Source organism: Pseudopipra pipra, chromosome W (genome assembly GCF_036250125.1).
Source record: "Pseudopipra pipra isolate bDixPip1 chromosome W, bDixPip1.hap1, whole genome shotgun sequence".
NCBI classification, from domain to species: domain Eukaryota; kingdom Metazoa; phylum Chordata; class Aves; order Passeriformes; family Pipridae; genus Pseudopipra; species Pseudopipra pipra.
The window spans coordinates 46,158,177-46,181,315 of NC_087580.1; the positions used below are offsets into that span (position 1 = coordinate 46,158,177).

Genomic DNA, 23,139 nt, shown 5'->3' on the forward strand with positions numbered 1-23,139 from the left:
AATCCATCTCGGTCCACGATCTGTTAAAACACAACCATACCCTTTTCTCCATGTTATCAAAGGACAGGGACCTTGCCACTGGCCTGTGGATCTTTAAACATTACTTTGGGTTTTGAATTTTCAGGCATGAGTGCAGGTATAAAGTGTCGCTGTACTGGGGTGGAATTTTCTGTCACTCTGTTTAAGAAATTAAGTACATACGGAGGTTTATTCAAGCAATCTTGCAGAGCTAATCCTGTATTCCCTCTTCTTTGCTTTTTTAGCATATCTTTGAGAGTGCGGTGAGTACGCTCTATGATTGCTTGACCCGTTGGGGAGTGAGGGATTCCTGTTATATGTTCAATACCCCACAATGCAAAGAAATCTTTGGTTTGTTTTGACACATATGAGGGTCCATTGTCCGTCTTTACCTGTTTTGGCACACCCATATGTGCAAATGCACTCCCAAGGAGTGAGCACACACACACTACGGGATATGGTCCTCCCTTAGCACACACACACACGCTCTACACCTTCGAGCCTCCTTTTCCACCGGAGTCACTTGAAAACCCTTTTCCTAAACTGGAACCAGCCAAAAACCTTCTTTCCAAGCCGGAACCACCAGAAAGCCTTCTCTCTGAGCCGGAACCACCCAGACACCTTCTTTCTTAGCTGGAACCACCTAAAAGCCTTCTCTCTACGCCGGAACCACCCAAAAGCTTTCTTTCTTAAGCCAGAGCCACTCACAGTCCTCCACCCTGAGGAGTACCACACTCTTGCTCCACAACAACCGCTTCATCCCTTTGCTGGCCAGTCCCCTCATGGGGATATAGAAACATGGCTAGAAGGACTCCTCACTTGCTTCGCACCTTTTTATGCATCTCAGTCACACACATGTGCACTCCTCTGACCCAACCTCCTGGTAATACATTGAGGATAGCCCTTCTCTTTTCTTACTGGGTCCTGTGCATGAGGTTTGATGGTTGCCGTGGATTAATTTCTATATTGGATCCGGTTCCCTTTCCTCCCCCTTTCTTTGTTTCACTCCATTCGTCCTCGGGTCCTCAGTCGCTGTCGACCCAGAAGAGGGCCCAGGCCTCTGGACCGCTGAAATCAGTGGGATGCACCTTCCAGGTTCACTGGTCCCTCACCCGGACCAGTCGAAGTTGGATCCCGGGTGAGCCCCCAAATTGTGAGAAATATCTCCAATTAAAATTTTGGAGACAGCCAAATAAAGTGAAACAAAGAACTTTATTAACAGCATGCTGAGTGCACCAAACTCGTGACCAGGTTCGAGCACACCCGAATGGGAGGGAGGAGCCCTTTTGAGACCCTTCAATTTGCAGAACCACTCCCTCGCTCCTCCCATGCCAGGCCTTGCTCTTTTCTTCCTTAAAAGGCAATCTTTGCTTTCTGGTGCAGTCCATTGGTTGTCTTCATCCACCTATCAGGTTGTTTCCCTGCCCCTGGCTGCATGGTCCCTTGGCAGTGAGCCCAGGTTGGTCTCACCACCTTACATTCTTCCCAGCTCACCTTCACACTGTAGCAGTAAGTAAGCACAACTGTTAGTAGCAGTAGGCAACAATAAGCAGCAATAGGCAACCTCAAGCAGAACTGTATGTAGCAGCAATAAGTAACTTTAAGCAGAACCACAAGCAGCCCACTAGTCCTTGACCACAAAATGGCTCCTCAACTTTCCAAACAAAATGGCCCCCATGTGTCTTGGCACAAGGAGCCATGGAAAACCCCGCTCGTAATAAAACCGTGTTATTTATTTCCCACAGTAACTGTTAGCGAACAAAAGGCTTTTTCCCCAGGAAAGGAAGCCCTCACCCTTGTGAAAGCCCTTATCCTTGTGCTTTCTGGTGCAGTGTCTGAGCCGCCCTGGAGACTCCATAACCAGGAAGAGCTTTCTATCCTGGCCCCTTTGGTCTGGGAGGAATCTTCTTCCATATTCAGTTCCTAGACTCGGACGGGCAAATACAGATAGGGCTTCTGCAAGCAAATAACAGCCCTTTTCCCAAGGAAAGAAAACCTTTACTCTCGTGTTTTCTTGTGCAGTGTCTGCGTCACACTGAGCACTGCATAAGCAGCAAGAGCTTTCTGTCCTGGCACCTTTGGTCTGGCAGGAATCTTCATCCGTATTCAATTCCGGCAGTCAGAAAGACAATTTCAACACAGGGTAACTGTAAGCGAACAAAAGGCTTTTTACCCAGGAAAGGAAGCCCTTACCCTCGTGAAAGCCCTTAGCCTCATGCTTTCTGCTGCAGTGTCTGGGCCGCCCTGGAGACTCCATAACCAGGAAGAGCTTTCTATCCTGGCACCTTTGGTCTGAGAGGAATCCCTTCCGTGGTATTCAATTCTGGGAGTTGGACTGGCAATTACAGCTCAGGGATCCTGCAAGCAAATAACAGCCCTTTTCCCAAGGAAAGAAAGGTCTTGACCTCGTGGTTTCTGCTGCAGTTGGTGGGTCAACCTGGGCATTCCAAAAGCAGAAAGAGTTTTCTCTTTTAACACTATTTCCCTGGGAGGAATCCTCGCTGGTTTTCAATTCTGGGAGTCAGACTGGCAATTTTAGGGCAGGGTAAGTTAAAGCAAACAACATCCCTTTTCACCAGGAATGAAAGCCCTTACCCTCGTAGTTTCCAGTGCAGCAGGATGGGCACTTTGGGCACTCAAAAAGCAGAACGAGCTTTCTCTACTGGCACGTTTTGTCTGGGAGGAATCCTCAATGGTATTCAATTCATGGACTCGGACTGGCAATTTTAAGGCAGGGTTCCTGCAAGTAAACAACAGCTTTTTTCCTAAGGAAAGGAAGCCATTATCCTCTGTCTCTCATCTGAGGGAGTTGTGCCACTCTTGGCACTTTTGATGCAGCAAGAGCTTTCTGTCCTGGCACCTTTGGTCTGGAGGAATCTTCTTCCATAATCAATTCCTAGAGTCAGTCTGGCAAATACAGCTCAGGGCTCCCGCAAGCAAATAACAGCCCTTTTCCCAAGGAAAGAAAGGTCTTGACCTTGTCATTTCTGGTGCAGTTGGTGGGTCAACCTGGGCACTCCGAAAGCAGCAAGAGCTTTCTGTCCTTGCACCTTTTGCCCACGAGGAATCTTCTTCTGTATTCAATTCTGGCAGTCTGTCAGAGACTGAAATGGTTAATGATTTATGCATTCTAGGATTGCCAGGAGTCTTTTGCAGGCTTTTACAGGACTTTTACATTATACCTCTGATGGGCAGCTGGGCCCATCTCCCCCTCCAGTGCTGCTGAATGTGTCAAGCCCTGAAAAGGCGAGAAGAGCCGTGTTTACCATGCCCTCCACATGAACTCTGCACTGGGCTGTCCCAGATGTTGAAGGTTCATGGCATGGCCCATCAAAGCCCATCTCCTCCTCTGCCAATCTTGAAAGGCAGGAAAAACCCTTTTACCAGGCCCCATACAGGGAACTCTGCACAGGCCCAGGAGATGTTGGAGGCTCGTGGCATGGCCCGGGACACCATCCATGGATATAATAACTCATAACTTCTTGGAGTGTGGGGGCTTCCTTCCTTCACTGCCAAGGCATTAAGGCCACCACTTCAACTGACAGACATGGAAGCTGCAACTACCAAGTGTCATCGCTGGACCCCGTGGGCAGTGACTATACACATCTTTCCACTCTCATCTTTTCTTTCCCTTACTCTCCCTTACCCTTATCCTGTCTTTCCTTTCTCTCCCTTATGCATTTTCCCTAAAGGTTATCTCTATGCCATATTGCTATAGATGAGAGATATAGATGATAACACCTGATATGCTAACATACCTGTTTACCTTTGAAACAAAATTGTTCTAAAATAAACCCTACATATATATGTTTTCAAACACTGATTATTCAGTGTCGTTTCATTCTAATTTACCCCAAGGGATTCATTAATAAGAAGCAGGGTTATCCCCCCTTTCCTGGGGCGCGTCGTAACACAGTTGGAGTGGCAATTTCAGCGCAAGGCTCCCTCAAGCGAACAATATCCCCTTTTCCCAGGAATGAAAGCCCTTACACAAGTGCTTTCTGGTGCAGTGTGTAGGGCACTCTGGGCACTCCAAAAGTAGCAAGAGCTTTCTGTCATGGCACCTTTTGTCTGGGAGGAATTCTTGTTGGTATTCAATTCTGGGACTTGGACTGGTAATTTTCCTGCAAACAAACAACAGCCCTTTTCCTAAGGAAAGAAAGCTTTTATTCTCCATCTCTCATCTGCAGGTGTTGTGTCACTCTTGGCACTTTTGATGCAGCAAGAGCTTTCTGTCCAGGCCCCTTTTGTCTGGGAGGAATCTTCTTCCATATTCAATTCTGGCAGTCGGATTGGAAATTTCAGCACAGGGTAACTGCAATCAAATAACAGCCCTTTTCCCAAGGAAAGAAAGGTCTTGCCCTTGTGGTTTCTGCTGCAGTTGGTGGGTCAACCTGGGCACTCCATAAGGAGCAAGAGCTTTCTGTCCTGGCACCTTTTGTCTGGGAAGAATCTTCGTCCATATTCAGTTTTGTAAGTCGGAGAGGCAATTTCATCACAGGGCTCCTGCAAGCGAACAAAAGGCTTTTTCTCTAGGAAAGGAAGCCCTTACCCTCATAGTCTCTTGCACATGGTGGGTCACCCTGGGCACTCCAAAAGCAGCAGAATCTTTCTGTTCTGGCATCTTTTTTCTGGGAGGAATCTTTGTCCATATTCATTTCTGCGAGTCGGAGTTGCAATTTCAGTGCAGGGCTCCTGCAAGCTAACAACAGCCGTTTTTCCCAGGAATGAAAGCCCTTCCCTTGTGGTTTTTGGTGCAGCAAGAGCTTATCTCCGGGAATATTTTGCCTGGGAATTTTCCTCATTGGTATTCAATTTTGGGACTCGGACTGGCAATTTTAGAGCAGTGTTCCTTCTGAGGTCAAGGGTGTGATCATCTGGCAACCTGGGCAAGAAGCTATAATTGCTCAGGCTTTTTCTGCTGTGAGATCAAATTGTTTTTTCAGAGCTTTGGCATTTTGGTGAAAAAAGTCATGTGATAGTTTAGCTTGTTTTAAACGCCAAGGGACTATTACTGGTCCAGCCAACAGGTCAGCATGTCAGTTCCCCTCTTCTATGGGGCCTGGCAAAGAAGTGTGAGAGCGTATATGCATAATGAAGAATGGGGATTCCCTGTTATGAACAACATACATCAGCTGTTTAAACAAAGAAAACAAAATTTCATTAGTAATGACCTTCAAGTATGAGTATTCCACTCGCTGCACGATTCCCATGATGTATTGGGAGTCTGAAACTATATTTAAGGCACCTGTAAACAGAGAGCCCGAACAACTGCAGACAACTCGACAATTTGTGGTGAACCCTGAATTTTGTGGATGTCTTGTTGCCACTGGTCATCCTTTTGCCAAACTATTACAGCGTTACTTGTTTTCCCAGAACCATCTGTAAAAATGGTTTGGGCATCTTGAAGTAGAACTGGAGACCAATGAGTTCTCAGCTTCAAGGGAATTTGGTTAAGCCTCTGTAAAAAAGCGGGGCTCCCCTGATGGTCTAGTGGTTAGGATGAGGCGCTGTCACCGCCGCGGCCCGGGTTCGATTCCCGGTCAGAGGAGTTCCCCGGGCAGATGGAGCTCTTGAGCCCTGTAAGGCCATCCATCTAAGAGAAGGTCACTCTAAACAAACCTATGTCCCGAGGACTTCGCTGCCACTGTCCGAGCTTCGCTCGGCCCCGGCAGTTGAACCTCAGGATTAAAGGGTGGGCTCAGTTCAGCGCACACTGTGTCTCACCTAAAAAAATCCACTGCGCAGGCTCGACCTTTCCCAAATCTTCGTTCGCGAAGACTGGCCATACACACCAACTGTAAAAAAGCACAAGCTGGTAAATGGCTATTCAATTGACCGTGATAATCAATTAAAGCAATTTGAAAATCAAAACTGAGCATCTGCAATTGCTCTAGATGCTCTGTGGTTAAAGGCAAATACACATTCTCGGGATCACTGCCAGTGAGTTCCCAGCACCTAGCACAACCCTTATAACATAGCTTAGAAATCATTTCTGTCAGTGTAGTAACTGTCTTTGAAAACTGGTGAGGTAGAAAAACCCATTCCCACAAACAAAATGCAGTGTTGTTCTGGTATAGCTGGCCTATTAGCCCATAGGGCTAAAGAAATGCCTTATCCTCTGTCTCTCATCTGCACATGTTGTGCCACTCTTGGCACTTTTGATGCAGCAAGAGCTTTCTGCCCTGGCACCTTTTATCTGGGTGGAATCCTCATTGGCATTCAAATTTGGAAGGTCATCTGGCAATTTCAGCGCAGGATTCCTGCGCAGGATTTCCTTTTGCCCGGGAATGAAAGTCCTAATACTCAGTCTTTCAGGTACAGGTTGTTTGCTACTCTTGATGGGCACTACATAAGAGCTTTCTGTCCTGGCACCTTCGTCTGTATTCAATTCTGGGAGTCGGACTCGCAATTTTACCTTGCTGAAATGTGAGGACGGAAGATGACATTAGGAAGATCTTCAGTGTCTTATTAGGCACTTGTATACTTGCAGATGAGAAAGCTTATGCAAATTATGGTGTTTTTTTTCCCTAGACTGCTGACACAAAACACTGATTAGATTTTGGAAGATATTTAAATTAGAAACTTTTGAGGAGTTGACAGTTGCAGAAGGGTACTGAGGTCCCCCAAAGACATCTGGTAGGGCTCTCAATCAGCAACACATGGCAGTTTTTCCAAGTGTTAGGTAGGCCAGAAAATTGAGAAGGAATAGATGAAGGTCAGAGTAGAATTCTCAAAAAGTAACAAGGACTACATCAAACTAGGCATAGGGCCAAAAGCACACATTAGAAATTCTGGTGTGCACAAACGTTTATGAAAGTTTGTGTAATTTCTGAATTTAAACATACACCAAGTCAGCAAAATTTACATGAGAAAAAAGGTATCTATTGAGGGCTATGTCGATTAGCAATCTCCAGCAGACAGTGAAAATAATCACCTCTTTTTATTTGGGCCCCTGTTTTTTGGATATTGTCTAATTTCATCCTTCCTCCCCTTTGGGTATCCCCATTTCTCCTCCACTTCCACCTCATGTGCTGTGTTCAGGAGCATTCAGTCCATGGGTATGACTTTTATTTTTCACTTTTTGTTGTCACCTCTTTTGCTGACTGCTGGCACAGGCTTACTGAGAGTTTGCTGGTGATTAATGTTGGGAAAACACTTAGAGATTGCTAATATATTAAAAAATACAGGGGTTATTCTTACTTTGTCCATTACTATACTGATTTCAGTGCATGGCAGAAGTTTCTTACACCAGCTGAAGACTGGTCTGTCTAGGAACAGCTGGTTTGCAAAATGGGGCAGAAAATATTTCAAGAACAGACATTTATGGAATGCTGAATGGACAACTAACCTGCCCCCTATACAATAGATGCAGAAAATGAAATCTGAAGAGATAAGTGAAAAACAAAGCTGTGATCTACACACTGGAGTATAGTCTTTGAGCAAAACTATAGGTGTTTTTGCTATCTTTTTCCCTCTTTCTCTTAGTCCTCAGTCTCTTTTTGAAATAGATTTTAAGACTAAACCAGCATGATCTAAAGTGTTCCTCCAGACTAATTAACCTCAGCCCAGTGATATGGTCAGTTGTTTACAGCACCAAAATTCATCACCATGGAAATGATTGCAGCTAGAGGTGGTCTTGACCCAAAGCTGAGATTCAAGCATCTGCATGTTTTGTAAGCTCAGGTAAACCTCAGATCCAAATCCAAGCAGAATCTTAATTGTCTGTCATGGTTTAACCCTGGGAACTAAATACTATGCTGCTGACTGCTCACTCCCCCTTGGGATGGCGAGTCAACAATCAAAGCAGTGCGTTATCAACATTATTCTCATACTAAATCCAAAACACAGAACTGCACCAGCTACCAGGAAGAAATTAACTCTATCCCAGCCAAAACCAAAACACTGTGTCTTCAGAGTGTTGTATTACAAATGCTGAGCTGTGGCAGCTGAGGGTGAAATGGATAAGGAAACCACGTTGACAACAAAGCACTTGGCTTTGATGCAGAAACACCTTGGAAATCAATCTGGCTAAAACTTTAACATGGCTACAGAGATATTTCTACAATAGACTTATTTACAAGGCACTTCTTAGGGAAGCAGAATTCTTGGTTACATTATGAACCTGAATATTCACAAGGATAATGCAAAAAATATAGAATATATTGTGGTGTGGAATCGCTATAAAAGACATGATTGTATGAGGGATTTCTGTGAACTGCAACATTCCCTTTATGTCAGGACTAATTACTTTCTGGAGGAATGGTTCTCCTCTTCATTATATAATAGCAAGATTTTGGGGGGTACTGCATGTTCCTGTCCTGTCTCCAATTTCCCTTCTTTTTCTAATTCTCTAAAGTTCTTTGGTCAGAATTATATGTATGTGCATAAGATGGACTGGGTTTGCACTTTTGCCATATGTATGAATCAGGCCTTGCTTCCTCAGGCATTTGCTCGAAGTTTACTTGACAAGGTTGTATTGTGATTTTTGTCCTCATCTAAAGAGCTCTCACTCCTTTTCCTTTAGGGAGTTCATAGTCAGCTTTCAAAAGATTCCTTGTATGTGATGTAGGAGTAAATCCCTGGAAGTAAGATTATTGGAACTGGACAGCTGGAAAATGATGAGAAAAGCAATAGAAGGTTGTCAGCTTTCTCCCTGGGTAACTGCTTCCAGTAGAATCCACAGTGCCTGGAACTTGTAGCCCTTTGTGCTAAGTGCTGTGCTGCAGTGCTGCCTAGGAAAGATTAAAAAATTGTTTTCCTATAAACTCTAGAATATCAGTGTGTGTCAGCAAGTGTGGGAATGTTAAACCTGATGGATTAGGAACACAGATGTGTGTGCCAGTAGCTATGGATGACATGAGTGTTAATACTGCTGGTTTCTGCTTTTTACCCAAAGTGTGTATGACGGGTTGTGGGGGTTCTTTTCCAGCTGTTGCACTGAGGTTGTGTTTTGGAGACTGTTCTTGGTTACATTGTTGTGCAAGTTTGGAGTTGGCTTCCTGCCAAATCTCCGAAACTCGACAACAGGGTCTCCTTCCCAGAGAGGGAAGGAAAAAAAAAACGAAAAACCAGGCAGCCAAAGTTCTAGCAAAAATATATATATATTATGTATAAAACAGAGATATACAATGAGAATTATATATATGAATCTATGACCCCAAATAGCTTCCCGAAGTCGAAGGGAAGAGGGGGGAAGGGAGAAGGGAAAAGGATAAAATAGGGTGAAAAGGGACAAATAATAAAACAGATCTACACAATCTAAAAACCCAGCAAAGCTGAAGAATTGGCAAGAGCTCACCACTTCCCTTGAAAGAAAGCAGTACGTCTGGACACGGCCCAGCACTCCCCCCTCACGCGTGGCTGATAACAGCAGTTACTGTAGGCCTCAGCTCCAGATAAGCCAGGCCCAGACAGGGACCACCGTTCTCCAACCTCGCCGGAAGAGAAGAGGGCGAACTCTCTTATCAATGCCTTATTTATACCCTAGGTTACGTAAAGGAATAGCATGGAATACTTCCTTGGTCACCTTCCTAGTTCCTTCCTGGTTACAAGCTGGTTTCCAGGAAGGCCTAGACTGAAACCATCACATTCTCCACCCCTTATTCCATACTATTTCTTTACGTAACACCTGTATATTGTGTTCGTCTCTATCCCGCACATATACATATATACATATATGGTCCATGTTTATTTTTTCTCGAAGGCTGTTGTCTGTCATTGAAGATCAGCACCACCAGCAACTCGATTTATGTTCTTGGTCCTTTCGTCATAATCACAGTTCCGGTTTAGGGCTGGCTCATTGGTTTGGGCTGTGTCATCATCGGCCATCCTTGGATTCTCGTATCAGCTTTGTTCGGGTCTTTTCTTTACGTCTGGTGTCTGGTCTCCTGTAAAATACAACTCAAGGCACAGAATTAGTTTTTCCCCAGGCTTAGGTTTCCTTGAGGCACACATTGGATCTCTCCATCCTTCCTCATAACCCACCAGGTATATCCAGGCCCTTGAGCAAAGACAATCCCACGAATGGGTTTGTCTTGGCCTGAGGGAGGAGTGATCCAAACTGCCTTACCTAACATACCTTTTAGATGGATCGCTGGAACTTTGTCTCCATCTACAGTGTGGAGGGACTCTGCTTGGGCAGGACCAGCTCGGTTAACAGAGCCTCGGGTGTTGACTAGCCAGGTGGCCTTGGCTAAGTTCTTGTCCCAATTTTTGTAAGTTCCCCCACCTAGTGCCTTTAGAGTCGTCTTCAACAGTCCATTACACCTTTCTACTTTTCCTGCAGCAGGTGCATGATATGGAATGTGATATACCCATTCAATACCATGCTCCTGTGCCCAAGTGGCCACTAGACTGTTTTTGAAATGAGTCCCGTTGTCTGACTCAATTCGCTCTGGAGTGCCATGTCTCCACAGGACCTGCTTCTCAAGGCCTAGGATGGTGTTTCGGGCTGTTGCATGCGGTACCGAATGTTTCCAACCATCCGGTGGTTGCTTCCACCATGGTAAGCACATAGCGTTTACCTTGGCAGGTCTGTGGCAATGTGATGTAATCAACCTGCCAGGCCTCTCCATACTTATACTTCTCCCAACGTCCACCATACCACAGGGGCTTAAACCTTTTTGCCTGCTTGATAGCAGCACAGGTTTCACAGTCACGGATAACCTGAGAGATAATATCTTTCGCTAAATCCACCCCTCGGTCTCGTGCCCATCTATGAGTGCCGTCTCGGCCCTGATGACCTGAAGCATCATGAGCCCATCGAGCTAGGAACAACTCTCCCTTCTGCTGCCAGTCTAGGTCTGCTTGCGAGACCTTGACCTGTGCAGCTCGGTCTGCCTGTTCGTTATTAGCATGTTCCTCATTAGCTCGCTTCTTGGACACATGGGCATCCACATGGCGGACTCTTACATTTAGTTTCTTCACTCTGGCAGCGATGTCTTGCCACAGATCAGCAGCCCAGATGGGTTTCCCTCTACGCCTCCAATTCATCTTTTTCCACCGGTCTAGCCATCCCCATAGGGCATTGGCTATCATCCACGAGTCGGTGTACAGGTAGAGCCTTGGCCATCCTTCTCTCTCTGCGATATCTAGGGCCAATTGGACCGCTTTGAGTTCCGCAAACTGACTCGATTCGCCTTTACCTTCAGTGGCTTCCGACACTCGTCGGGTGGGACTCCAAACAGCTGCTTTCCACTTCCGGCTCCTCCCTACAATACGGCAGGAACCATCAGTGAAAAGGGCATAGCGTCTTTCTTCATCTGGCAGCTTATCATATGGCAGAGCTTCTTCAGCTCGACTCACTGGCTCTTCTTCTTCTTCTGCCAGACTGAAGTTCCCACCTTCAGGCCAATTGGTTATGATTTCCAAAATGCCAGGGCGATTCGAGTTCCCGATTCGGACACGTTGCGTAATCAAAGCAATCCACATGCTCCACGTGGCGTCGGTGGCATGATGCGTAGAGGGCACCTTCCCTTTGAACATCCAGCTCAACACTGGTAATCGGGGTGCCAGGAAGAGCTGTGCTTCGGTACCAATTACCTCTGAAGCTGCTCGTATGCCTTCATAGGCTGCTAAGATTTCCTTCTCCACAGGGGTGTAATTGGCCTCAGAACCTTTGTAGCTTCGGCTCCAGAAACCCAGTGGTCGCCCTCTTGTCTCGCCAGGCACCTTTTGCCAAAGGCTCCAGGAGGGACCTTTATCTCCAGCTGCAGTGTAGAGCACATTCTTTACATCTGGTCCCGTTCTGACTGGTCCAAGAGCCACGGCATGTGCAATTTCTTGCTTGATTTGCCTGAAAGCTTGTTGTTGTTCAGGACCCCATTGGAAATTGTTCTTTTTACGGGTCACAAAGTAAAGAGGGCTCACAATCTGACTGTACTCTGGGATGTGCATCCTCCAAAAGCCTATTGCTCCCAGAAAAGCTTGGGTCTCTTTCTTGTTGGTGGGCGGAGCCATTGCTACAATCTTGTTGATTACGTCTGTTGGTATCTGACGTCGTCCATCTTGCCATTTCACCCCTAGGAATTGGATCTCTCGGGCAGGTCCCTTGACCTTGCTCTTCTTGATGGCGAAACCAGCATCGAGGAGAATCTGAATGATCTTCTGTCCTTTCTTGAACACTTCTTCTGCTGTGTCCCCCCATACAATGATGTCATCAATGTATTGGATATGTTCTGGAGCCTTACCCTTCTCTAGCGTGGCCTGAATCAGTCCATGGCAGATGGTTGGACTGTGCTTCCACCCCTGGGGCAGTCGATTCCAGGTATATTGAACGCCCCTCCAGGTGAAAGCAAACTGTGGCCTGCACTCTGCTGCTAAGGGAATGGAGAAAAATGCATTTGCGATATCAATGGTGGCGTACCACTTTGCTGTCTTGGACTCCAGCTCATACTGGAGCTCCAACATGTCTGGTACAGCAGCGCTCAATGGCGGCGTGACTTCATTCAAGCCACGATAGTCCACGGTTAATCTCCATTCACCATCAGACTTACGTACAGGCCAAATGGGGCTGTTGAAGGGTGAATGGGTTCTGCTGACCACCCCTTGGCTCTCCAACTTCCGGATCATCTTATGGATAGGGATCACAGCGTCTCGATTCGTCCGATACTGTCGTCTATGTACAGTTGTCGTGGCTATTGGCACTTCTTGATCTTTAACTTGCAGTTGTCCTACAATGGAAGGGTCTTCTGAGAGGCCAGGAAGGGTAGACAATTGCTTGGACTCCTCTTCAATCACTGTGGCTACTCCAAAAGCCCACCGGTACCCTTTTGGGTCCTTGAAGTATCCTCTTCTCAGGTAGTCCATGCCGAGAATGCAAGGGGCTTCTGGCCCCGTCACAATGGAATGCTTTTCCCATTGGTCTCCTGTCAAGCTCATGTCAGCCTCCACCACTGACAACTCTTGAGACCCTCCTGTCACTCCAGAAATGGACACAGTCTCGGTACTCTTATGCTCCGAAGGCATTAAAGTACACTGGGCTCCAGTATCTATCAAGGCCCGGTATCTCTGAGGATCCGATGTGCCAGGCCATCGAACCCACACAGCCCAGTAAACTCGATTATCTTCTTGGTCCCTCTCCTTCTCCTGGCAGAAGGCAGGGCCCCTCTACTGGTCTTGATCAGAGTATTCATCGTCGGACTTTGACTTCTTAGAGGCCTTTTTGCCATCGTCAAAGCGGACCTCCCTCTTTTTGTGCCTTGGCGATCGCAGTTTCTTCTCCAAGAAGTCTGCATCTACTATGTAGACAACTTTCTTGTCCGTGTCCTTTTGCTTCAGCTCTCTCACTCTAGCGGCAAGCTTGGAAGTGGGTTCACCGTCCCACTTCTTCATGTTTTCTCCTTTACTACGGAGGTATGCCCATAATTGGTTACGTGACCGACGCTTGGGGTTTTCTTTCCTTCGACGCGTGAATGATGGAGATCGTGAGCGAGATCGAGACCAGGATCGAGGTCTAGGTCGAGGTTGTCTGCGTCGATCCCGCCGTGACCGTTCCATCGGCCTCTCTCTGTAATCTCTATACCTTCTGTCATCTCTGTCTCTAAGGTCGTCTTCATATCTGTAGTATTCATAATCTCTCTCCATTCTTTCCCTATCATAGGGGTGTCGGTATAGAGGGTCGAAGGGGTCTTCCAGATTTTCCTCAATGCTTCTCATCCAAGTGCACATGGTGTCCACACTTGGTTCATCCATCTTTGGATGATATGCGGTTATCAAGCAATACCTATACGGTTTAGGGGCACCTTGAATTACCTTTTTCCACATTGGTTGTGTGCAAGGAACATTCTCGGGAACTTGGATGTCATAATATTCTGGATCAGAGTAGACAATCTCCTGCATGGCCAATTCCCGTAGGTATTGGATGCCTTCTTCCGCAGTCCTCCACCTTCTCAAAGAACTCTTCAGGGACTCCTTAAACGGGTATTTCGCCCTCACAGCATGAAGAATTCGGAGCCAAAGACTGGATGCCATTTTCTCCCTTCCCATTTCTTGTTCTATCTTAGGGTCTCGGGCAATGGATCCTAGTTGTCGTGCTTCGTCACCTTCAATTATGTGACTATCAGCTCCCTTATCCCAGCATCGCACCAGCCAGGTGAGGATTTGTTCACCAGGCAAGCGCATATAATCTCTCCGTAAATCTCTAAGCTCTCTTGTGGTCAGTGATTGTGTAATTTCGCTTTCTCGCATTATTTCTTGTCCATCTCTCCCACGTAGAATCTTTTCCACCTCCCTCTTTACTCTTCCGCTCCTACGTGGAACCGCTCCTGCCTCCTCTCTGTATCTCTCACGTGGAGGTGGAGACTGGGCATGCCGTGGGGATAAGCTTCTATGTTGTTCATGGCGTGGAGATGGACTTCTACGCCGTTCATACCGTGGAGATGGACTTCTACGCCTTTCATACCGTGGAGACGGACTCCTACGTCGTTCACGCCGCGGAGATGAACTTCTACGTCGTTCACGCCGTGGAGATGGACTTCTATGTCGTTCACGATACCCAGCCGGTGGAGGTAGCGAGTAGTCTCTCGGGTGCCAAGATAAGGGCTTCCTCCAATCATCCACGCCTCCAAGAGAAGGTTGGGTCTGAAGGGGAAGGAATGATTCTCTCTCAGGTTGAGGGGGATACTTTGGCCCTTTCTTTGCATCTTTTGTAACACTGAATGTGTAGTCAGGGTATAAATCATCAAGTGACAATATACCACGGGCCGTTTGTACTGTTGCCTTCCTTTCTCTTGATACTACTCTGCTTTCCTTTGGACGCGCCCCTAGTTCTTTTGGGCGTGCTCCTTCCCTTGCAACTGTTTCTTCCTCTACGGCAGCTGCTTCTTCTGTTGCAATTGCTCCTTCCTCGGTCACAGCCACTTCTTCCTCTCTCGCAGTCGCTCCTTCGATCATTGCTGCCGCTCCTTCCTCGCTTGTAGCCACTTCTTCATCTGTTGCTGTCGCTCCTTCGTCAACTACTTCCTGCATGGTTTGAATAGGTTCCTCTGTTCCTTCTTCTTCTTTTTCTTCTTCTTCTTCTATGTGTTCCGGTAGCGGGGATGGCTCTGTAAGTTCTTTGATCTCCCTTACCCACGTCTTCTTCTTCTTAATGGGGGCAACAATGACTTTCCGGATTTTAGGTTGAGTCCCAGTTCTAGTAGACTTAGTAGAAATGGCACTGACTTTAAGTTGTGTTTGGACCCCGACTTCTGTGGACTTAGCAGGGACATCACTGGTTTCAGGTGGCGTGGTTTGGGTTTCTGTGTTGACCTTAACCTTTTGAAAGTGGTCTACAGCAGCTCGATAAGCATTAGCCAGGCCCCAGCACAAAGCAGAGAATCGCATGTTCGGATCCTTGTAGGAGAAGCACCCTTCTGTTAGACAACGGGCCATCTCACCGGAATCAAACATCTGTTCCGGTGTGAACTCCCAATTAATGGGAGGTGACACACTTCCCACTAATTTACCAAAATCTACCCAAGCTCCATGCCACCCGGGGACTGGCCTGTCCGCAGCCCTTTCCAAAGTTCCAGCGATCTCCTTTGAGGTGCGATCTTTCCTGCAACAGGGAAAGCAATACAACACCATTCTTCCAATTTTAAGCAACACTTCCATTATCTTCATTAATAACAGCATGGTTGCCACACAATTTAGATAATAATTGGGTCCAATCGTAACCATGGGGATCTCCTTTACCAGGCCTTTGATGTCGAGATTACGAAAAGAAAAGTACTGGCAACATTGGTCCTCTGGGCGTGGGCGTTTCCCTATGGGATAACTCAGAACGGGCACAAACATTGCTAAAATCAGCAAGGAAGTAGGTAGGATGGTCTTTAAAAGAAGAGCCCTTGCCCTATAGGACCGTCGAGCAATGCCAATTTCGGGGTCATTGTTAGGGCCACCTACAGAGTTCCTTTGGTAGTTGCTGATGAAGGTAGAGCCAGCACTACCCATTGTTGTTGTTATTATTTCTTCTTGTTCTTAAAACAACCCTTTGTTTATATAGACAAAGTTTTCTTGGCTGCTTTCCCAGACTCTGGCAGTGTTCCCAGACCTGTTCCCAAAACAATAGATTTGGTTTGAAAAATAACACCGAGTTTGGCTGTCTTCCCGGACAATGTTTTCAAAACAGGCCAAACTTAACCAAAATATCCCACTTCTGACACCAAAATTGTTGTGCAAGTTTGGAGTTGGCTTCCTGCCAAATCTCCGAAACTCGACAACAGGGTCTCCTTCCCAGAGAGGGAAGGAAAAAAAAACGAAAAACCAGGCAGCCAAAGTTCTAGCAAAAATATATATATATTATGTATAAAACAGAGATATACAATGAGAATTATATATATGAATCTATGACCCCAAATAGCTTCCCGAAGTCGAAGGGAAGAGGGGGGAAGGGAGAAGGGAAAAGGATAAAATAGGGTGAAAAGGGACAAATAATAAAACAGATCTACACAATCTAAAAACCCAGCAAAGCTGAAGAATTGGCAAGAGCTCACCACTTCCCTTGAAAGAAAGCAGTACGTCTGGACACGGTCCAGCACTCCCCCCTCACGCGTGGCTGATAACAGCAGTTACTGTAGGCCTCAGCTCCAGATAAGCCAGGCCCAGACAGGGACCACCGTTCTCCAACCTCGCCGGAAGAGAAGAGGGCGAACTCTCTTATCAATGCCTTATTTATACCCTAGGTTATGTAAAGGAATAGCATGGAATACTTCCTTGGTCACCTTCCTAGTTCCTTCCTGGTTACAAGCTGGTTTCCAGGAAGGCCTAGACTGAAACCATCACACATTGTAACCAAAAAAGGGATCTAATACAGGTCATCTGGGATTTAAGGTTTGACTGGAACCCTGACATGTCAATTCTACTAATGGCCTAAAGCCTCATGAGCTGCAGTAGAGCTCAGATTTGTGAGAGCAAAATTCATTAATCCTCTTTTCATATTTTTTCCTTTTGATCGCCTAAGAAGTGTGCAGACCCAGAAGTTCTGTTTACTGGAAAAGGCCTATAAGAAGAGACAAACCTGGACCTGCTGCAAGATTGTTAAATTTAGGAATGAAAAGGCAGGGTAGGCTGGCCCTGTCGTTATGTTGCTCAACACATAGGTTCAGTTTCCTTGACAAATGATGGGCAGTGCCTCCAAAATTGGAATTCTGATCCCAAAGGGGCCCTGTGTTATTATAACGTAAAGAGTGGTTATTAAACTGTCAGAGGGTTAATAGTTTCATCTTAATAATCTTGATAGATGGTGCACATTTCACCAGTGCTCCAAAAGCCCACAATGAGCTTTAAAATATTTTACTATTGGCGTGTCCTTCATTTCCCAAGGAAGTCTAAGGAGAACTCTTCTTGCTAATAAATTCTTTATCATAACATAGCTGGTTGTCCCCTTACAGAAGGGAAATATATCCTTTGCTGTGCTGTCTGATTAATTGGTCTAATTTTATCTGGAAAATTAATTGTCTTTGTTATCTAGAAAGTTACCTAAAGAGGTCTGAGCAAAATCCCAGCCCATGAGCCTGATGACTTTATCAACTTATGACTTTTTAAGTGAGTTCTGTGTGAAGGATTCCCTTCAACTTTGAGAACTATTTTTCTTCTCAGGATTTCAGGATGACAAATGGGATGTCAGATATGACTTACTGGAAGACCTTAAGGGATTCATAGAGGGTAGTTTTTACCCTTACCTCAAAATGTTCTGTATGATGTAGCCTGTGAGGCTGGCCAATTTTAATCACTAAATCTAATATCTCAGTGGTTTTGCAACAGGTAAAGTAGTTTTTCTCTTAACTGAAGCAGTTCTTATTGGTCTTTAAGTGAGAAAAAGTAATAAAATATGTGTTTATAAATATGCGAGTTGATCCAGTCATGGAAATTGTAGTACACAACTAAGGATTAAGAAAAGGAAATTCTTGGCAGTTTTAAAACATTATAAGCCAGTGCTTTACTTCTCTTTGCTTAGACTTTTATCAGCAAAGGAACATGTGCAAAGTTGATGAAGATGCACAAGTGTCTCTATTTGTATATATATTGTATTTTCTGGTACTAACACATGCTGAATGCAACAATTAGATGGAAGCACTCTGATAATTGACTTACTTTGTGCTGGCCTCATCATTGACAGAAAGGGCAGCAATTGTCAGTGAGGTAGAACTGTAAAAGACAGAAACCCTCCTGCTTCAGATCATAAGACAATTTGCAATAGCCTGTGTTCAGGAAGAAATTTTCCCATGGGTTTATAGAATTGCAAAATTATATTTGTTACAGAATTTCTTCTGCCTTCTGGGAGCGACTGTCTGATATGGCAGTTCTGCTACCAGGGCAATCCTTTTTTCCTGACATAATCCTTTTTTCCTGACATTTGTTCTTGCACACAACTCCTAAACAAGATGGGACATGTCCAATGAGGTGGATCAAATATTGTGCTTCCTGGATATATTTGAATTGTTATTATCTCCTGTTACGACCCGCCCCAGAAAAAGGGAGGGGGATAACCCAGGTTTTTATCAATAATTCCCTTGGGGTGGATTAGAGTGAAACGGCACTGAATAATCGGTGTCTGAAAACACATATTGATAAGGTTTATTTTAACAATTCTGTATCAACAGGCATGCTAGCATTTCGGGTGTTGTCATATAACAATGTGGCATAGAGATAACCTTTGGGGGGGGAGAAAATGCATAGGGGAGAGAAAGGCAGGATAAGAGTAAGGGAGAGTAAGGGAAAGAAAAGCTGAGAGTGGACAGATGTATATAGTCACCGCCCACGGGGTCCAGCGATGAAACTTAGTAGTTGCAGCTTCCATGCCTGTCAGTTGAAGTGGTGGCCTTGATCTGCTGGGGGTGAAGGAGGGAAGCCCCCACACTCCAAGAAGTTATGAGTTGTTATTATATCCATGGTCAGTGTCACGGGCCGTGCCTCGAGCCTCCAACCTCTCCTTGGGCCTGCGCAGAGAGTTTTTGTGTCTGGCCTGGTTCCCGCCTTTCAAGATTAGCAGAGGGAGGGAGGGGCCCGATTGCTCATCAGAGGTATCAACAGTCAAAGGTCTGCGAGCTCAGCTTCTTGCCTTCTCAGGGCTTCACACCTTCAGCACTGGAGGGAGGGAGGGGCCCAATTGCTCATCAGAGGTATAATGCAAGTCAAAAGCCTGCAAAAGTCTCCTAGAATGCATAAATCATTAACCATTTCAGTCTCTGACATCTCCTTGTATCTCTAGGCTTGTGTTATTATTATATGAACTAGAACTTCAACATCCATGACCTGCTGGTGATTACACCAGCAAAGTTAGCAGCTTTCTAACCTTCTATGCAGAATTGTCATGGCATTCCAAATATTTCAGCAATAAGAGAACATCAGCTCAGAATAGTTGAGGTTGGAAAGGACCTCTGAAGGTCATCTAGTTCAATATCACTTACAACAGCATGCCCAGGACCATGTCCAGATGTCTCTTGAACGTCTCCAAGGTGGGACATTCCACAACCTCTCTGGGCAACCTGTGTGTAGTGGTTTCATTCATCTGGCCTCCCCTGGGGCTGGAAATGGTTAATCCCAAGTAAATTTCCGATGGAGGGGCCAATGGAGAGCTGCGTTTCGCCCCTGTGAAATTAGCATATTACAACAGCTGGAGGGGAAGTTGTTGGCAGAGAGACTCGGAGCCACGAGGGGTGGCCAGGGGGCCCCGAACCCAGGGGGCCTCTGAGCCTCCACAGCCTTGATTCAGCCAGGGCCGGGGCGGTTTTCTCACCGTTTCCCCCCACTGCGAGTGGGGGCAGCAACGATCGTGTAGCAGAGCTGGAAGTATTCCAGGCAGAGGAGAGAGAAACTTCAAGCAGTCTCGCTACTACCTCCTCCACAATGGCAGGGGAGGGAGCAACTCGAGCTGAGACTGGAGTAACGGAGACGGGCCGAGGGGCTTGGAGGTGCCCTACGTGAGGTTTGGACGAGGGCAGCTGAAAACCGAAGGATGAGGAATGCGGGGAGAATGCCCTCCCTTGCCATGTGAAAGTTGAGCTGATGCAGCAGCTACGACAGAGAGAAGCCAAACCAAGCAGGCTTTTTCTGGGTAAGGACTTTGATGAAAGCTATTTGGGGTATAAGACTGAGCAAAAACCCAGAAAATCCTGCAACCTGGGGAGAAGAGTGGACCCGAAGTGGAGAAGGCCCTAAATCTTACTCCCTGGGAGGAACCTTCACGAAGCAGGGGGAAAAGACTCAAAAGTTGACTCCCTGTAGCTCGTGATGCAGACCTGGTAAAGCAAGTGTTCCCTTGCAGTCCAGGAGGAGACCTCGGCAGAGGTCGAGCTGCTGGTGGGGGTGTAAAAGACCCCTTTCCCCATACCCCAATGAGAGAGAGACTTTAGCTATCGCCCTGAAGGTTCTTCTTCTGGATTCATGTGGGAGGGCCCCAGCGGTGGTAGAAATTGTATTAATACTGTGTATTTATTTGCTTTTTAGTTTCTATAGTTTTTATTCTGTTAGTAATAAATTTTGATATAATTCTCCCATGCTGAGTTGTGCCTGTCTGAAACCTCTCTCACATTGAGGCAATTTGGGGGGGGACTTGGAAATTGGATTTTTGGGAGCTTTGAAACCGCTACACTGTGCCAGTGCTTGGTCACCCTCACAGTTAGAAAGTGTTTCCTGATGTTCAGACAGCACCTCCCATCAGTTTGTGTCCATCTCCTCTTGTTCTGTCACTGGGCACCACTGAGAGGAGCCTGGCTCAATCTTCTTTGCACCCTCCCTTCAGGGTGGTGTAAACAACAAGTAATAGGATGAGAGGAAATGGCCTCAAGCTGCACCAGGGGAGGTTTAGATTAGATATTACAAAAAATTTCTTCACCAACGGGTTATCAAACATTGGAACAGGCTGCCCAGGGAAGTGGTTGAGTTGCCATCCCTGGAACTATTTAAAGGATGTTTATATGTGGCACTTAAGGACTCAGGTTAGTGGTGCACTCATCAGTGTTGGGTTAAAGGTTGGACTCTAAGACCTTTAAGATATTTTCCAGCCTAAATGATTCTATGATTCAGGTATTTAAATATTGATAACATTCACAGAAGGCATCAAGGGACAATTTGCCATCTACTAAAGCAGGATAAGTTAGGACAGTAACAACAGCACACTGTTATGTAAAATCCCTATAAAGTTTGAAGGAAGACATTGAAACATATGTGAAAGCCTTTTATTGATTGCCCAAAAAGGTAAAAAATAGCTACAGGAAAAAAATAGAAAATAAAAATACTACAAAGTTCTGTTCTTAGAGACTCCTCACTTACAGTGCAGTACTTTCTTTTAAGTTTTAATGTTTCATGAAAAATCATATTAAACACTCAATAGTTGTACCTAACAGTTTAAAATGTATACTTTTATAAGATTAAGTGTATATTAAAACATGGAGAAGGCTGTCCATTATTTTTATTAATAAGTTCTTATATAGATTAGGGGTTCAGGCATAGCTATATATGATATAAACTAGAGGGGAACACAGCGTGGGAGTGGCTGTGGTGCCATCTCCCTTATCATAAGAAAGGTGCACTGAAATATCCTAAACCTCATGAAACACAAAGTCTGGACAGGTATCTTATGGTAAAAGATAAAACAAAACAAACATATTATGCCCTTCACTGTCAACATGATAACTTGCAAGTGTTCTTTTTCCCACATCTTCCTTCTATTATTATCATCCTGTCTGGGCTAAAGGGCCTGTGACAGATGAGAAATATAAGATAGTTCATGGACAAATATCACACTCAAAATTGGATATATTGTGAGACTTTTGTAACCTGCTATGCTGAAGCTTCACAGAAATGCAAAAGAATTTTTTTATTCAATCTGGGACAAGTTTCCAGGTAGTTGATTAAATGAAATGCAAGATGAGTCTTCATTGTGTTAGACTTTTCGGATTGAAAGATTGGTTTCTCTGACTTTGTATAAAAGGTAAGAGCAGTGGGAACTGCCTGGTTAAATATGTAATGGCAGATCTGACTCAATACTGCAATAAACATAATATAATATTCCTGGCATTCATGTTTCATTCCCTGAGGTTTTTGGAGGTATTTTCAGTTTTGGTCTTCAGTGTGGAAGTTGGATGCTTGCATCTCTCAAGCTCAGGTTGCAACACCTTTATGAATAAAACAAAAGTAATACACATTAATTATCGTCCCTGGTTTTGTAGCACTTTTTACATAATTGATGTGTTATAGTTATGGTATTTATAACATAGTATATATATGATTATATATAGTATTTATAATCATAGGCAAGGCATATTTCTTAGTTAGTGAGTTACTTCCAAACTCCCTATGGGTTAGGCAAATTCTTTCCTTAAACTGGTGCTATTCTATCCTCTCCATGTAAATAAACCCAGTGTTGGTTTTATGGCTGATGTCCCAGATGGCTATGGGATAGGTGTCTCTGATGCTGTGGGATGGCTTCTCTCTGTCAAAGATGATTTGAACAATAATGGCATCAGTTCAGTTCTGCCCCCTTCTTATTGTTCCATTTAAATTATTAAATTTGGGGCTAAGAGAGTTAATGATATTCAGATGAAAGGATAAGATGATTTAAAGATAAAGGTGAGGCAATTTTACTCGTCTAAGGAGCTTGTGACTCAAAGGTGTGTTCTTCAGCTGCTCCTTGAAACATGATCTGGTTCATGAAATTCTTATTTATTGGTTTGGTTATTGGTTTTTAATTCCATATAGGATAACTGAGTGACTGTTACTTATTTTTAATTTTCTTTTATTTGACATGCAGAAGTAATTTTTATTGTCTTGAAGTAGCTGAAGTACATTTCTTGAAGATAAAGTAAGATGTGCTCTTTCTGCCAAATTTTAGCAGTTTGTTAATGCTGATCCCAAGGATCATATTGCACCTTGTCTCTGACAACAGAATCGAATTACAAATTGCTTTTACAAGAAATTCAAGATAGCAAGTCAATATTTTGCAAAACAACTTGGGTTTTCTGAGCAGAAGCAGTTTGCCTTGCCATGCACCACTTCAACAGCCAAGCTCAGCTGTGGTTTGCATAGATTTTCATCAGGAAGATATAAGTCTTCAAATTTGGAATGAATTTTCGCTGAATCTCAGGTTTTTTTGACCAAGCATATATCTGATGTCTAGTTCTGTATGGCTCATAT

The 23,139-nt window shown here is 45.0% G+C and overlaps 1 non-coding gene across 1 annotated transcript; it reads left to right on the forward strand.

Moving 5' to 3' along the window:
• Positions 1-5,497: 5,497 nt before the first annotated feature.
• On the forward strand, positions 5,498-5,569 carry TRNAD-GUC (transfer RNA aspartic acid (anticodon GUC)). Its single transcript has one exon. It is a non-coding gene; the product is annotated as a tRNA-Asp (tRNA).
• The last annotated feature ends 17,570 nt before the right edge of the window (positions 5,570-23,139 follow it).